The 15,119-nt window shown below is 45.4% G+C and overlaps 1 protein-coding gene across 7 annotated transcripts in view; it reads right to left on the bottom strand.

Moving 5' to 3' along the window:
* Window positions 1-15,119, bottom strand: part of Fyn (FYN proto-oncogene, Src family tyrosine kinase) — a 197,793-nt gene that overhangs the window by 170,232 nt on the left and 12,442 nt on the right. For 4 of the 7 annotated variants that reach the window (XM_060373356.1, XM_021657250.2, XM_021657251.2 and 1 more), the window contains one exon: window positions 3,000-3,039. The exons of the other annotated variants lie outside the window; for them this stretch is intronic. The gene's annotated coding sequence lies outside the window, so the exon portion shown is untranslated. The remainder of the gene's footprint in view (window positions 1-2,999; window positions 3,040-15,119) is intronic. 7 annotated transcript variants of the gene reach the window in all.

Below are 15,119 nucleotides of genomic sequence, written 5' to 3'. Positions count from 1 at the left end.
GTGCCTACAGCTAATAGTTCTGAAGGGCTTACTACGACCTAGGTATTAAGTTTAGCACAGATCATGATTTTGGCCTGACAAAGACTACAGTTCAACAGGGAACACAGTTCCTACAATAACTACAAACTGCAATGGCAGCTTTGAAAAAGCCCCTGGCAATCAGCCATGAACTCGGGTAGGGGTGCATAGAGTAGCTCTTTGGAAAACGACACTGCTTCCTTACAGCTTATTCATGAAACTTTCTAGCAGGTGGCACACAAACACACTGATTCAATCAAATACTCTGTCCATTCCAAGGAAAGGTATGGAAAAAGAAGGTTCTGGATGCAGACAGACCTCACTGGGATTCCTGATAGAACCACAAAACCTGGAGCAGCTCAGAGTGGGGGCCATGTCCACACAGGTACACACTGCTAGGCCAGTGTGACATGCACGAAGCACAATATTCAATCAGTGACTGACATCCCATCATTCAGAACCGACGCTGACTTATGGGTGAGCTTCCGCATTCAAAATAAAGTTCGCTTCCCATGCAGTGTTCTGTCTTCAGAAAAATCCACAACCAAAGGAAGGAAGTAAAGACATCCATCCTACAAACAAACACCATGATGTCAGAGTCCTTTCTCTGCTCATATGCTTATCAGGAATCATTTGTTTATGCAACGGAGGAACTCCTCTACCGGACTGACTTGGCATGGGTAAGCAAAGGAACGAGCTGGCACATTGTGCCCAACAGTCCCCTAACAGCGACTGGAAAAGATTCTGAATTACGGCTTCTGCTAAAGGGGAACTCCCGTAAGGCATTAGGTGATTTTGAAGTCATCAGGTGCTTGACTGAGGATACAGGCAGAGCCCTTTAGTGACAGCTAGAACCCGTATCACCATCTACCAAGTATCTCCTACCTCTTACTCAGCATCCCTTAAAATCATCCCACTATTTGGAAACACCCACAGGAAAGCAAAGTCCTGCTCAATATTTTGCTGGACACCGGGGCTGTGACCTTGGCCCATTGGGGCATCCAGCAAAGCCTAGCTTCCAGGAGCCCCCACTCACTGGTAGACCTTACAGGGAATTCTGTCAGCCCTTTTGGTACAATATATGTGTCAAAAAATTCAAATACATATGGTTTGTGTTTCTAAATTTAAAACATGAATAATTTTACTACGTTCTGAAAAAGGAACAACTTTTTTGGGTTGGGGGTGGCAAGGAGAAAAGAGAAAAAGCTCATCATATAGCCCTGTTTGGCCTTGAACTCAGAGATCCATCTGCCTCTGCCTCCTAAGTGCTGGTATTAAAGATGTACAACACTATGTCTAGCTGGGACCACTTTGGTGGGGGGGGGCAAAAAACAAGATTACATTAGCATAAGGTCTTGCAGAAGGTTAAAAGAACTAAGACAAGAGTTAATTCTGTCACCCTTCACTTGACTCCACTTATTGTCTGCCTGGGATTAGGAACCTAGATTAACTCTCTTGTAGTTGTTACATGCTAGGGCCCAATCCCTCATGACTCACTTTGCCTGAGCAGAGGGTGCATGGCAAGCCCACTGCCTGGGCAATGCCACCTTTCTGGAGCAAGCCCTGAGCTCCCAAAGCTCTGCTGTGAGCCTGGCCTGACTGATGAAGGTCACACAGTGCAGTGGCCTGCCATAAAGGAGAGCCTTTTCAACTCCTAACCTCAAACCCAAGTGCACAGAGACTTCCAAAGGCTTCCTCTGTCTCCTCTCAGCGAGAGTCCTTTGATTTCCCCATGACCCTCTTGTTTGTCTGAGCCGAAAAGCTCACAAATGAAGCAGATCACAGAAGTTCTGTAGAAGCCAGAGGCATTTGTAAGATAAAGGGTCAGGGGAGGCTTTTGATTACTCTAGATCAATATTTCCAGAAAATATATTTTTTTAACTTAAAAGAAAAACACATCACCCAGATTCAAAGGGGCTCTAGGTCAGGGATAAGACCTTCTACCACACTGATATTCAAAATGAGAAATAACTCTAGGTCACTTCTGATGAGGACGATGAAGTGGCAGCCCTTGAGAGGCCAAGGAATTGAAGACTGAGAGCTGATGGAAATCATACTCCAGGCAATGCAACTGGGCAGAAAAAGACTGCCCAGGAGTAGCCAGTAAGGCTTACATCTGTTCAAGAGAGAGGGATTCAGAAAAGCTCCAGCCACACCTGCAGAAAGATGGAGGGGGTGGTTGCTTCACACAGTCCACCAACTGCTGTCTGGATAGCTCGGCCCTTTCGAAGCTTCCAGAAGTCACTCCATCACACGGGTACCCCCGTCACCTAAGGCGGTCTCTGCTACATCCTTTTTTGCCTGCACTGAGTTTGATAGAATAACTAACGCCTAGTGAGCACATGCACAAAAAATGTCAACTGAATGAAAGAATGTGCCATACCTGTAATCCCAGTACTTGCAGGTAAAGGCAGGAGAATCATGAGCTCAAGGTCATCCTCAAGTACATAGTAAGTTTGAGTAGCCCTAATTCAAAGGCACAACTGGGGCATAGTAAGATAGGCAATCTGGGTGTGGAGGGAAAGGTGACAAGGCCCTAACTGGTCCAAAGACAGAGCACTGCCCTTGAAAGGCTCAGCAGCCACACCACAGGTGCCCCATTTTACTTAGGGAGAAGAGACCAAACTTAGAGCTGAAACATGTTTTTACCACTGTGCAAATTGAAGTGAGCTAGGATTTTCTTTACATTTTGTGCGACAATTTTATCTCTGAGTCAACTTCCCTCTTGAAAACGTACAGAGCTTAGGTGTGGCACACCTGTAATCCCAGGACTTGCAGGTAAAGGCAGAAGAATCATGAGTTCAGTACATAGTGAGTTTGAGGCCACCATAAGCTGCCTGAGACAATGTTTCAAAAAAATAAAAAATGAAAATAAAAAAGAAAATAACCCTTATGGATTCAATTGCAATCACAGTGCTCCACTGAGAAATGCTTTCTAATTCACAAGGCACTTGCCTTCAGCACAGAACTGTTCAACTTACTTTTTCCACGTCTAGATCAGCATCCTGTTCCTTCCAGACACTGAAGAAAGAAAAAAAAAAAAAACATTAAAAAAGAACCAAATGTTTTCTGTATGTAAACCACCACAAAGCACCACCATATAGTTTCCATGTGCTGCAGACGATTAATTTGCCCACTAGTTCACATAATCGCTGATGTCGCCACTGACACTTGCCTGCAACTGCAAAGACCTGCCACCAAAGGAAGCCAGCGTAAGATCTTAACTTCTAGGGACAGGAAGGACAAAGGGTGGAAATAACGAAATTACAACCCTGTGCTCGTGCGCACACATGAATCCCTTCTCGGGGTCTCTGAAGTCATCCACGGCTGGGGTTCAGTGAGATGGCTCACACCTGCCATCCAAGCACTCAGAAGGCGGACGCCAGGGACCACTCTGGGTCAAGTGCAAGTTTGGCTACACAGCGAGACCCTAATCCAAAGGAAAAAAAATACAACAAATCTCTCTCCAGGCCCTAGGCCAAATTAGCTCAATTCTCCTGTCTTTGTCAAACTAGGCAGTCTTTTCTTTTCCTTCTTGAGACAGAGTCTCACTGTGTTATCCAAGCTGGCACTGAACTCAAGCTCCTCCTGCCCAGCCCATGGATGCTCTGAGGCTACAGGCATGAGCCACAAAACCTGCTGCAAGCCAGCGCTTTGCAACAGCCTGGTTCCCAAAGGCCCTGCAGGTCCACTACCTGTTAGACTTGGCATGCTTAGTTGAACCCAAGATGAACCTAGGACCTTGTGACATAACTCCTGGCATGACTGGGTGCTGATTTTGATGCTACCCATGCCCACTTCAGCCTGTCCTTTAAAGGGGTGACAGAGGAGACTTCCAGCTTGTGTTACACTCTGCCTACAACCTGTAGTATTATGGTGTGTGGCTTGTTACTTGCCTTTAGCTGTCTGAATAAACGTTCTGTTTTAGCAAACTATCTTAAAAGAACAATAAAAATGGGTGAAAGATTTAAGTAGAATGTGTAAAGTCAGAGTTGAGGAATCTGGAGGAAAAGGAACAGAAACATTTTTCCTTCCTATCCTAGTGTGACTTAAGCTTTTGCAGTATGGTCTTTATTGTCTTTCTTCCTGGTCCATGGTTTAAAACACTATCATAATGAATTACTATTCCCATCAAAAGCATCCCCTCCCACATAAACGAAACACAGTTTTTACACTGTTTGAAAAGATGCATAATTAACAGAAGCATCATTTCATTAATCAGAGATGACTCCAAATGGGGAAGGGGGAGGTAACTATGGGGAAGAGAATTAGAAAAGCATATGTTATCCTCTGCAGATGGACATTCAAATCATGAACCCACGGCAGACAAGCAGGAGGGTTGCTACCATTGAGGCCCATCTCTCTGGCTTTTGAGATATGCCGACCTGCCCAAACCACGATGACACCACAGTCTATGACCTTTGTGCCAGCTAACCCACTGGGAGGGATGGAGAACTCTACCAGGAACTTAGCTCCTGATAACCAGAGAAGGGTAATTGGGTGCCACATGGATGTCCAGCTGATGGTAGCAAACTCTGCCTTCCTCTAACACTTCCACACAGGTCACAGCAGAGGGCTTTCTATTTTCAAATCAAGTGACTCCTTCATCTGATAAAGAACACTTCAAGAGTGCTCACCTTTTCCAGCAGAGAGGGGGGTTTAATCTCTCTCTCTCATGCTGCAAAATTGCGCAACACCAGATGCCCAATGCATAGCAGACTGGGAAAGAACGCGCCTTCCTTGCACGACACTCCAGCAACTGGTACCAACAAGAAAACTGAAAGCCTATTTGGAGCTGGAGCTGCTGGCTCACTACCTCATAGTCTCACCCATCCATATACACAGACAGTACCATCCAATTTCTTTTTCCGGCTTATTAAACAGATGGAGTTAACTAACAAAGAGTCTATGAATCTACCATAAACCCAAAGGGAGATGCCACAGTTTTGACTTCAAAGCCTCCCATGCAAGACAGCTTGGCATTACTTTTATGCATCAACTACCTTGTTTCAAAGAGAATATGGATGGGTAAAATAAATGTAAAAGAAAATTTTATGCGGCAGCCTCATCCAGAATGAAGAGTGCCATTTGCCTCCAAAACCATACATTGTTTCTCTTCAAAGCTGTGTTTTTGAAAGTTAGAGTAAGTTTTATCTATAAAATGTTTAAGTGAAATAGAAATATTTTAATTAAAAATGATGTGCTCTTCATTTAAAAAAAAAAAACTGACCAACTATCCTGATTTATCTATATCCAAGTCTGACTGTAGGAAATCCAAATTTTAAGTTTCCAGGCTTAAGGCAAGATAAATCTTCCTATGTGTGCCAGTAGATGGGGTCATGCATATGTAGATAGAGACATGCATATGTAGAAAAAGGTATGCATATGTAGATAAAGATATGCAGTGACAGAGTAACTAACAAAACTGTACTTGTTCACACATTATAAATAGTTGCCTGCATACGCGGTGGTGGGATTTGGAATAGTAGGATAGTCCCCGTGCTTTTATTCCGTGCTGCAGGAGTACTGAGGTTCCGGATCACAGACCTAGCTAAAGTGACCCTGACACCCACGGAAAAGGATGATCATGAATGCCCAAATATGTGGTCTACTGCAGGAATGGAGACAAAGGACAGACCGCACCAAAGCCGTGGTACAAATCCTACCAAAGCTACTTACATACCCAACCGTTTAGGCCACATAATGCTCCATCAAGCCTTGGGGGAAGGGGAGATACATAAATACTCTAACAAGGAAACAAGATCTTGGCATGAAGGCACAAGCCTGTAGCCCCTGCACTTGGGAGGGGTGGTTGGAGGGCCAGGAGTTTAAGCTCATCCTTGGCTTCATGGTGAACTGGAGGCCAGCATGACCACAAGAGACCCTGTCTTTAAAAACATAAATAAATACTAACTAAATAAATGCCAAGAGTTGTCAAGCATTGCAGTCTCCTGCCACGGCCATCTTCCAGCTTTCGCTGATCTGGAACTGCCAAGCGCCTGAACCATGGAGCAGGCACACAGAGCAGCCAGTGCATAGTCAGAGGAACAAGGTAAATGGCTGAGTGGCTTGGTAGACCCTGGGTAGACAGACGCTGAAAAGCTGAGGGCAGGTAGCTGTGGACAGCAGGCTGGGAGACGAGGAGCAGGCCAGGCTGAGGAGTCCTGGGAGGTAGGAGCACGCCTCTGCTCCGGGGTGTTGGGATTCCATCTCCCCTGTCCCAGGAAGGCACACAGAGAGATGCGGCCCACAGGCTTTACTACGCTGGGCTGAGCACCGTCATCCCCATATTACCCAGCCCGCGGGATAAGTGTAATTTTCTACTCATCAGTCTGCAGCCATCTTTGAGCCTTCCTTTGCCTACACTTCTGTGTAGAACAAACTTTCCCCACCGCCATGTTCTTACTCTGTTTGTCACTGTTTTCCTGTTAGACTGGCAGTGCAAGGGAGAGTTCTGAGTGCTGTGCCCTCTGGCACACAGGGGCTGCTGTACTGTTCCTGCTGACAGATGAGAGCACTGGTGACAAGGCAGGTGGTGACAGTACAGTGTACAAATCACCAAAAATGATTTGTGGGGGGAAAAAAATTTCCCAATAGGATGTCCGCCATTTATTTTCATTTTAGAGCCTCGGGACTCACTTTAAAAGAGTTAAGTTGTCTTCTGGGTAATTGTAGGTTGAGTTTGTGGAGGACAATACTAGCTATACACTTTGCCTCCCCACCCCCACCCAACACACACACACACACACACACACACACACACACACACACACCACTCTTCATACAGGAAGGAGTGAGGTTGGTTTGACTGTGCAGGCAGTGACTGAGAAAAACGAGGTGTGCTTTCCCCCTATCATAGCGTCTTCTTCATTCCACTTTCATCCCTTCTCACTGCTGGCAAGAGGTTTAAAATATTCATTGACCTGCCAAAAACCATCTACACATTACTGGACACACAGTCACATCTGAATGGCTTCTTTCTGCTCCACTGATCACAGCTCTATTCAGCCACAACTAAAGTGGGAACCTCAGAGCCGTACGTGGTGTGATGTCAGTGGCAACAGAGGATAAAATAGCCATTTGATAACAACTTCCATATCACGCCTGTCAACGGAGACAAGTGTTCCTTCGGTTATTCTTAACTTAGACTCCAAAGCACAAAAAAGACCAGGCAGGGCCAGGCCCTGCTGTAACCCCACAGAAAGCTGAGGCCCAGACAGAACGCACACAGAAGCTCCTCAATACTCTCCAGTGCAGGGTGACCCTGGCTCCCTGCCAGGGGGCGGGGGCTAGGGAGACAGGAACAGGCCCACTTTAACAGTGGCTCCCCCAGGCCTGTGCAGCTGCAGACAGACATGCAGTGTCTGGAGTCCTCCCACAATCATGGATGCCATGATGGCCTATGTGCCCAATAGCTGGATCGGGCCCAGGGACAAGTCCCAGCTCAGACAAGGCCCTTTATAGCAGGGTTTTTCCTTAGCACCCCATTCCCCTAAGAGAACTAGATTTTCCGCTAATCGTCCATTCTGGACCCAGCCTAGCTCATTCTCCTAGGTTGTGCTAGACACACAGACCTAACAAGGTTAAACTCGATGGCAACCTCTTCTCCTGACTCCCCCACTCCAGTTCAGGCAGAGTGACAAGTGTATGTCTAAATGGTGACTTGGGGCAGTGACAAAGCTGGAGCACAATGATGCTGCCTGCTGGCATCAAGGGGGAAAAGCCTAGTCTGTAGTAGAGGCAAAGATGGCTGCGGAATACCTCCAGTCTCCCGAGCTGGAGTCCGACACAGGCTTCAGCCAACGCTGCGTGTACTCCTTTATGCTTTGTTTATGTAAGTAGATATTCACTATGCCCCCTTAAGAAGGTACCACCTACTCACTGAGAATTTTGTAAACCACAAAAGTCAGGGGCTGAGGCTACGGCCTGGTTGGTGAAGTACTTCACTTACAAGCGAAGGAGCTGAGTTTAATCCTCAGAATCCACACTAAAAACAGCCGGATATGCTGACACATGCAATCCCAGAGCTGGCCAGGCAGGAGAGTTACCTTGGCTTCACTATCCGGGCAACCTCGTCTCTTCAGGAGTTCTGAGCTAATGAAAGGGGGGGTGGATAGCATTTCTGAGATGACAAGCGAGGCTACACACACATCCCCCGCCCCCGACACACAAATCTGGAAGCCATGTTGTGCTGGAGTTTTTTTCTTTCCAGCCAGTTTTTCTGTGCACATATAACATTTGTGCAATTATGTACTTGTGCAAATAGAACATTTAATGCCAACTCCTTCACCCTGACTATCACCCGTGGGAGGAGCATGCTAAAGAAGAACAATGTACTCAGATACCATCAACTCGGAGTGGATTTCCATCAGGAAGGAGCAAAATGCAGTCTATACTACCGAACGCTCCTCGCCACGGGCCTATCAAGCACTCTCTAAAATAGAAAAGTCTGGTCCCTAGCCAGAAGAGGAAGCTGCTGCCTGGGAAACCAGGCTCTATCCCTAGCCCTTCTATTTATGTGCTCTGTGATTGGGCATGTGAGTGCAGTCATGTGACATACTAAAACCCTTAGGACCAGGCGGGAATAAATATGCAAAGCAGGTGAGATGAGGCTGGGAGGAACTAAAGAGTCTTCCCAAGGGGGTCATCAGACACCACGCTGCCTGCGCAGTGGGCTGCTGTCATTAGACTTTTTTTTTTAATCTCAGTTTTTATGTAAAACTGCCCTGTTTGAAAGTATGAGTCTATGTTTTAAAATGTAATTCTACATTTTAACTGAGGACCATGCCTCAGTTTCTCTTTCTGTTGTACAGGAATCCGAGTGACACTTGCTCAACCACGGAGATTTATTAAAAGCATAAAAGAGGGCTGTACAGTCGTATACCAAAATAACCCAAGTACACTCGCAAGCCCTGAGCGGAGTGACACAATTCCTCATATCTGTTTAAAATCTGGGACCAATGTAGGAGGGACCAGGCGTTTAACAGAAACGTTTGGAAGTACACATGCACACAGCGGCTTCTGAATTTAACATCTTTAGAGGGTGTGGCCAACTGGTGATTTGGGATCAGAGCGTGGCATTCAAGCCTGACCGGAAGGTTCTCCTAATAAATGCAATGTGGAGGCAGGCAGCGTAGACAACCAGCTTAAGAGGAACTACAAAACTGGAAGCTGGAAAGTGGGACAGAGGCCAGATAAGAGAGGTGAAGGGAGCATGAAAACATGTGCATGCTAAATAATGGCCACATTACAACAAAGAGACACGAAAGCCCAAGTACTGGCCAAAGGACTGGTGTCAGCAAAATATCAAATTGTGCTGGATGCAGCAAAAATTATATTAGTCTATTAAGAAGTCAAGCTATAATTACAGAGGTTTTCCAACACACACACACACACACACACACACACGACAGATCTTCACCACAACACACACTGCCCTATATTTTGCACTGTGCCAGTTCTGTATCTGTCCCTTTTAGCCTACTTCTATCACAGTCTCCCTTGGCTGAAATACATTAGTTACTATGGAAACAATGTCAGAGTGTGTAAAACCGTTTACTGTCCTTGGAAAGGCACTCATGACAAAACTGAACAGGGGCATGCTTAAAAGAGAGAAGCACCAGAAAACAGTTGTTCGAGAGCACAGTTTCAAAACTGTGACTTCAACGTATCTTCTACCTCAGTGCCCTATGTCCCCAGCAACTTAGGCCACACCCCCCTCACCCAGAAGAGCACCGTGCCAGGTATTATAGGCCGCAGGGGCTTGAAACAAAGTCCCTCATCTAATGTAGCTGCCAACAATCAGCTTCCTTTAGCTCACGCTCTCATCCAAGAGATGGAGAAGGGCTGGAAGATGGCAGAGTGGAATGTATTGTCCAGGATACACCCTTCTCTCTTAATGGTCTTCGGAGATAGAAATAACACTAGAAATCTAGAGATGCAGGCCTGGATTTCCTTACCACCACGGGTAAGAAGAAATAAGGGAATTGCCTTCAATTTCTCCTTCTAATTTTAAGTCAAGTTTACTACATTAAAACAACTGTACAGGAACCAGTCACGGTGGTGCATACTTGCAACACCAGAACCTCAGGAGCCAAGGCAGGAGAATCTTAAGTTCTGGGCCAGCCTGGGATACACAGTAAGACCCTGTCTCAAAAAATTTTTTTTCCAGTTTTCAGTTTAGTTTTGCTATATCTTGTTGTTTTGTTTTTTTTTTAATTTAAGAGAAGCTAGATGTCTCTAATTTTATGTAAAATTGCTCTGTTTAAAGCATGAATCTATATTTTTAATATGTGTTGTGTGCATTTTAAGTTCTGTGCTCTAGATATGATATATACAAACATATACATATGCAAACACACATGCACAAACCTAGCAAGAGTCATGTTAGTTGCCCCGACAAAGAAAGCAACAGATATGTGTGTTGGGGGGAGGGGGTGTGTGGCATGAGGAGCAGGTCTACATCTTGTCACAGGAGGACACTGGGGGAAATGATTTGACTGTGACAGGCTTTCTTCAGACCCCACTCTGCTGCTGTGGAAATGAGCCTGGATGTGTGAAGGGTGGGAAAGGGCAACAGAATGAGGCTGCGGGAATCATGCAGTCAGTGGCAGAGGAGGGCACAAGGCAGGCTGGGAACTGCGACATCTGACTCGGGTGACTGTGGAGTGGGGTTTACTGTCACTCATGGTAAGCACCTGTACATGCTGTTTCACTTCAAAAGCCACCTGTTACAGGGTGCAACTCACCCTACCCACCGGGCCTGGGCCTCGTAGTCTCGCTGTGCAGGCGCTTTCCTGACACAGAACTGCTCACAGCGAAACTAGCGGCACAGTGAAGGGAATTTGACTTCGGCGGTGGCAGTCTCTTTCCTGTCCCTCCCAAGCATGGCACAAGTAACTTTCCCTTCAATGACAACGTGCAAGCTGTTCCCGGGCTCACAAAAGTCCCTCGGACAAGAGAAATTCAGGTCAGCCAGCTCCATCCAGTCTTGACTCGCGGTGACACAAGCATGCCGCACTGCTGGCCCTGTCACACAGAGGATGTCACTGTGCCACAACCACGCCGAACCTGAGACGCACAGGACGCAAGCCAGGGGAGTTCAGAGGAGACAGAGAAAATAAAACAGGTGGCCATCAAGTATCTGCAGGGATCAGACCTGCTACAGAGCTTATACGAACTGGTCCCTCCCCTCCCCCCACTCCTTGCTTTTTAGAGACTGGGCTCCTCTGTGTAGCCTTGGCTGTCTTGGTCTCATTTTGTAGGCCAGGCTGGCCTCGAACGCAGACATTCATCTTCATCTGCCTCTGCCTCTGCCTCTGCCTCTGCCTCTCGAGTGCTGGGATTACAGGCGTGCACCACACCTGGCAAGCTGGTCTTTCTCGTTCCAGTACTTCCGTCATTTATTGAATGGTTATGCTGTACACCCAACCCCAAATCTTGTTTTTCTAGAAAGTTGGAAAGAAATGTGAATTAGAACCAAATGCACGTTGATATTTACTATCCACTCTGGGAATACCCCAGACTAAATTCACACACCACATGTCTGCTAACAAAGTACCACACACTACTTCAGAGGCCAACAGCTACTGCAGTAAGACTGAGCTTCACCCGTGTGCAGGCAGAAGCCTCACCAATGTGCTCCTCCAGCAAATGATCTGTTCTAAACTGGTTTTGCTCATTTTGAGACGAGGTTTCTAGGGGTGTACATGTGTGTGCTGTGGAGTGAAAGCTTTCTAATATGTTCCTCTATTAGAAGAAAGCCTTCATCTCATGCCAAGGGAGGTCGGGTTTATACTAGTATTGCCATAAGTTTTAGAAAGGGTCAATTTAAATAGACAGGAGTTCCCATATATCTTGTGGGATCAAAATAAACCTCCTGGAAGCTTCATCCATCACAGGTGAACTGTTTGTGGTTGCTGCCATGGTAAGAGTTCTGCCCAGGAGTTGAAATGACTTCTTTTTGACACAAGCGTAAATTTTGTGATGTCAAAAACTATGGTCCTACTTTTCAGATTGTAATGGAGCAGAGAGTTCCTTAAATTTTGGCTACGATATACCTAACTCATAACTGCATTCAAGCAAGTGGCTAAATCCTACTAAATACAAAAGGAAATGAGGGTACAGAAATAGACAGATCTCACTATACACTCCTTTAGAAAATTTGATTGACAAAATTTTTGTTGAATGCAAAAGCCACTTCACGCCTCCTATTCAGCTGGGTAGCACAAGTGTCAGAAACCACACTAACTTGACCTAATTCAGAATAACACTGTGCTTGGCAAGACCTCTCAAGTTGAGGTGTAGTTTGTTCCAAGCCAGTTGGAAATCTCCGAAGAAAGCACTCAACGAATGAAGCATCTCAGCTCTTGAGGCCAAGAGCAGAGTGTGGTTACAACAAGAACAAGGCAAATGAGCAGAAGATGCTGGAGCTTACCCCAGTAAAAGCAAGGGAGGAAGCCGGGTGCCTCAGCCTCCAAGACTCCACTCTGAAACCTTATCGTGATAGCTGGGAGTCTCTCGCCTTGTGGTAAGCTCTTGCTGAGCTCCTGGCTGTAAGTGAACGCAGTATATGCTCTTCACTAGGATGGAGTGAAGTAGAGGAGACTGTGGTCCTTTCTTGTCCAGTCAAGGCAAACAGAAGGGCCACAAAATTCTCACTTATTTCACTAAGTTGGGAAGATATTTGCTGGAGGCAGCAATTCTGAAGTAAGGAGGAAAGATCCATGAAACTATCTGGGCAAAACTGTTTACACATTTCATTATGGGGGTTGAAAAAAAAATGCCCGGGAAGAGGCTCCATTTTAGTAGGATTTGCTCTGCGTGCCCCAGGGACTCCGCACCTGCAGAAAAAGCTACTTTCTGAAGCAGAAATACTACGGTGTGTGCTAAGTGCTACTCACAGGTATTGATTTCAAGTACTCATCATAAACATAACTCTGAAGGGATTGCAATAACTTTATGGGAAAATTAAAAACAACTCATTCTTCATTAAAAAAAAAAAAATACCAGTGAGATAAGTACTAAAAACTGACTCGAGTAAGTAGCAAAAAATAAAACTCTACATTCTTGCTAATGTATAAATTCTCAGGATAAGAGACTGTTTCTCTAATGTGTATATTCAAATGTTTTTAACTTTTAGAAATATTATTTTATTTAGACCTTAAATAGAACTATTTCACAAATCCAATTTTTTAACTTGACAACATATCAATATAGATACATACAACTTTCTGAGCTCTGGACTTGTATTTAATGACTCTTTTCAATTAAATCATGGTACCCCATCTCTAACTCTCCTGGCTCTTGCTGACAGACAAGGGAAAACATAAGATGTATTTATGGTTTGAAATTGGCTCAAAGTGTCACAGCAATTTTCTGGCAGGAAAATCCATAAGCATCGTCCCAACAGGCAGCACACCCCGACACACACACAAACATTTCCAACCAATGTGTGCTTTTGAAACAGGCCTAAAAAGTTTCCTTTCAAAAATTACTAGGTATTTCAGGACATAGCAGGTTTTCAAACACATCTTCCTAAATGTAGCCTCATCCTTGTATGAATGTCAGTGAGAAATGAAATGTAATTAAAAAGAGTTTTTCTCCCTCTCATTTTCAGTGTTCTGGAAAGTACTTATGAATTATACTTGGAAATGAATCCCTGCATAACCGATGCTTTATTTAGTACATGGGGATTGAATAGAAATGAAGGGCATCTCCCCTTGTGTTTAGGGACATTTTCCCCATGACTTTTAAATTATTGAACTAGAGAGAACTAGAGAGAAATTTTACACACATAGTAGAATTTCTCCTCCAATCTTCAACATCAGGGGAAGTCTGAGAAAGGCTTGAATTTCTAAAATTGTTTCTCTGGGCTGAGGTTCCTCCTTCCACAGCACTGGGAAAAATTCCCAGTAGCTAAGGCCTGAGAAGCCAAATCCCTACCTAAGATCTGTGGTTCCAAGGAGACAGCTCTAGCCGGAAGGGTACAGCTTCTCACTTCTTGTTCAAAGTAAGCCTGATTCAGGTATGCTAAGCCATGACTTCCTCAAAGAAGAGTTTTTTAAAGAGCGGATGGATCCCTTGCCCTCCCACAAAGTAAAAAATATAGCCTAACTGCTTGGGCTTAAAGTGCACACTCAACCATGTATTTTAAAATATGCTACCTGTATTTCTTAATGGTTGGATCCAACGTAATTATTAACATTGCATTTCTGCTTATGACAGAAAACTATCACCTTGTTATGGTCTCTCAGGAGTTAATATTTCGGTTGCTTCAGGCAATTAGTCAAATTAAACTCCCCTCTTAACTCTCAAAGCCACTTCCCCTCCTCCTCCCTCCTTCCCCTGGGGAAAGATTACAGACCAGGACAGTAATGAGGACAGTTTGGTCCAAGCCCTGATCTCTAAGCCCTTGCTGGCCCCTATGGGACAGCTCCTCCTTCTGTCTTTGGGTGTGGGCTTGGGGCTGCTGACATTCTGGTCAACTCCTCATTAGGGTCTGCCAGTATCTGTGGCCACAATCCCAGCCAGTCTCCAGGGGTGAGCCTGGAATACTTCCTCTCTGTACCCTCTACTCTGACCCCGGAATTCTCATCATCTCTACACCCACTCAGAGAGTAAGGACAACCCTCAGGATTCTCCCCTATGCCATGTGCAAGCTTTGGGATACCAAGAGAGGACAGGAGCTCCAGGATCTGCCTAAATGTGCCCATGGCAAAGCACACACATTTCAGGGTAGTTTCTTTCCAAAGTTACACACAGGTAATGAGGCACCATGTCCTCTGCCTGCTGGGATTGCTCCTGAAGGACCCCTTAGAAGAATTCCCGAAGAAGGGACACTGGGTCTCAGTGACCATCTATTCCTGTGTCTAGACTTCTCCAAATCTCTGTAAGCTCTTCTCACTAACCCAAGCAAAGATTTCTCCCCACCCTCCACCAAGACAGTGTTTCTCTGTGAAACCTTGGCTGTCCTGAACTCACTTTGTAGACCAGGCTAGCCTTGAACTCACAGAGATCCACGTGCCTCTGCTTCCCTGAGGGCTGGGATCACAGGCATCTGGGCCTGTTCCTGGCTAAGATTTCTCCTTTCTATTCAGAGA

This window comes from Meriones unguiculatus, chromosome 20 (genome assembly GCF_030254825.1).
Source record: "Meriones unguiculatus strain TT.TT164.6M chromosome 20, Bangor_MerUng_6.1, whole genome shotgun sequence".
Classification (NCBI taxonomy): Eukaryota; Metazoa; Chordata; class Mammalia; order Rodentia; family Muridae; genus Meriones; species Meriones unguiculatus.
The sequence above is the reverse complement of the archived record's forward strand: the minus strand, read 5'-3'. Positions and strand labels throughout refer to the sequence as shown.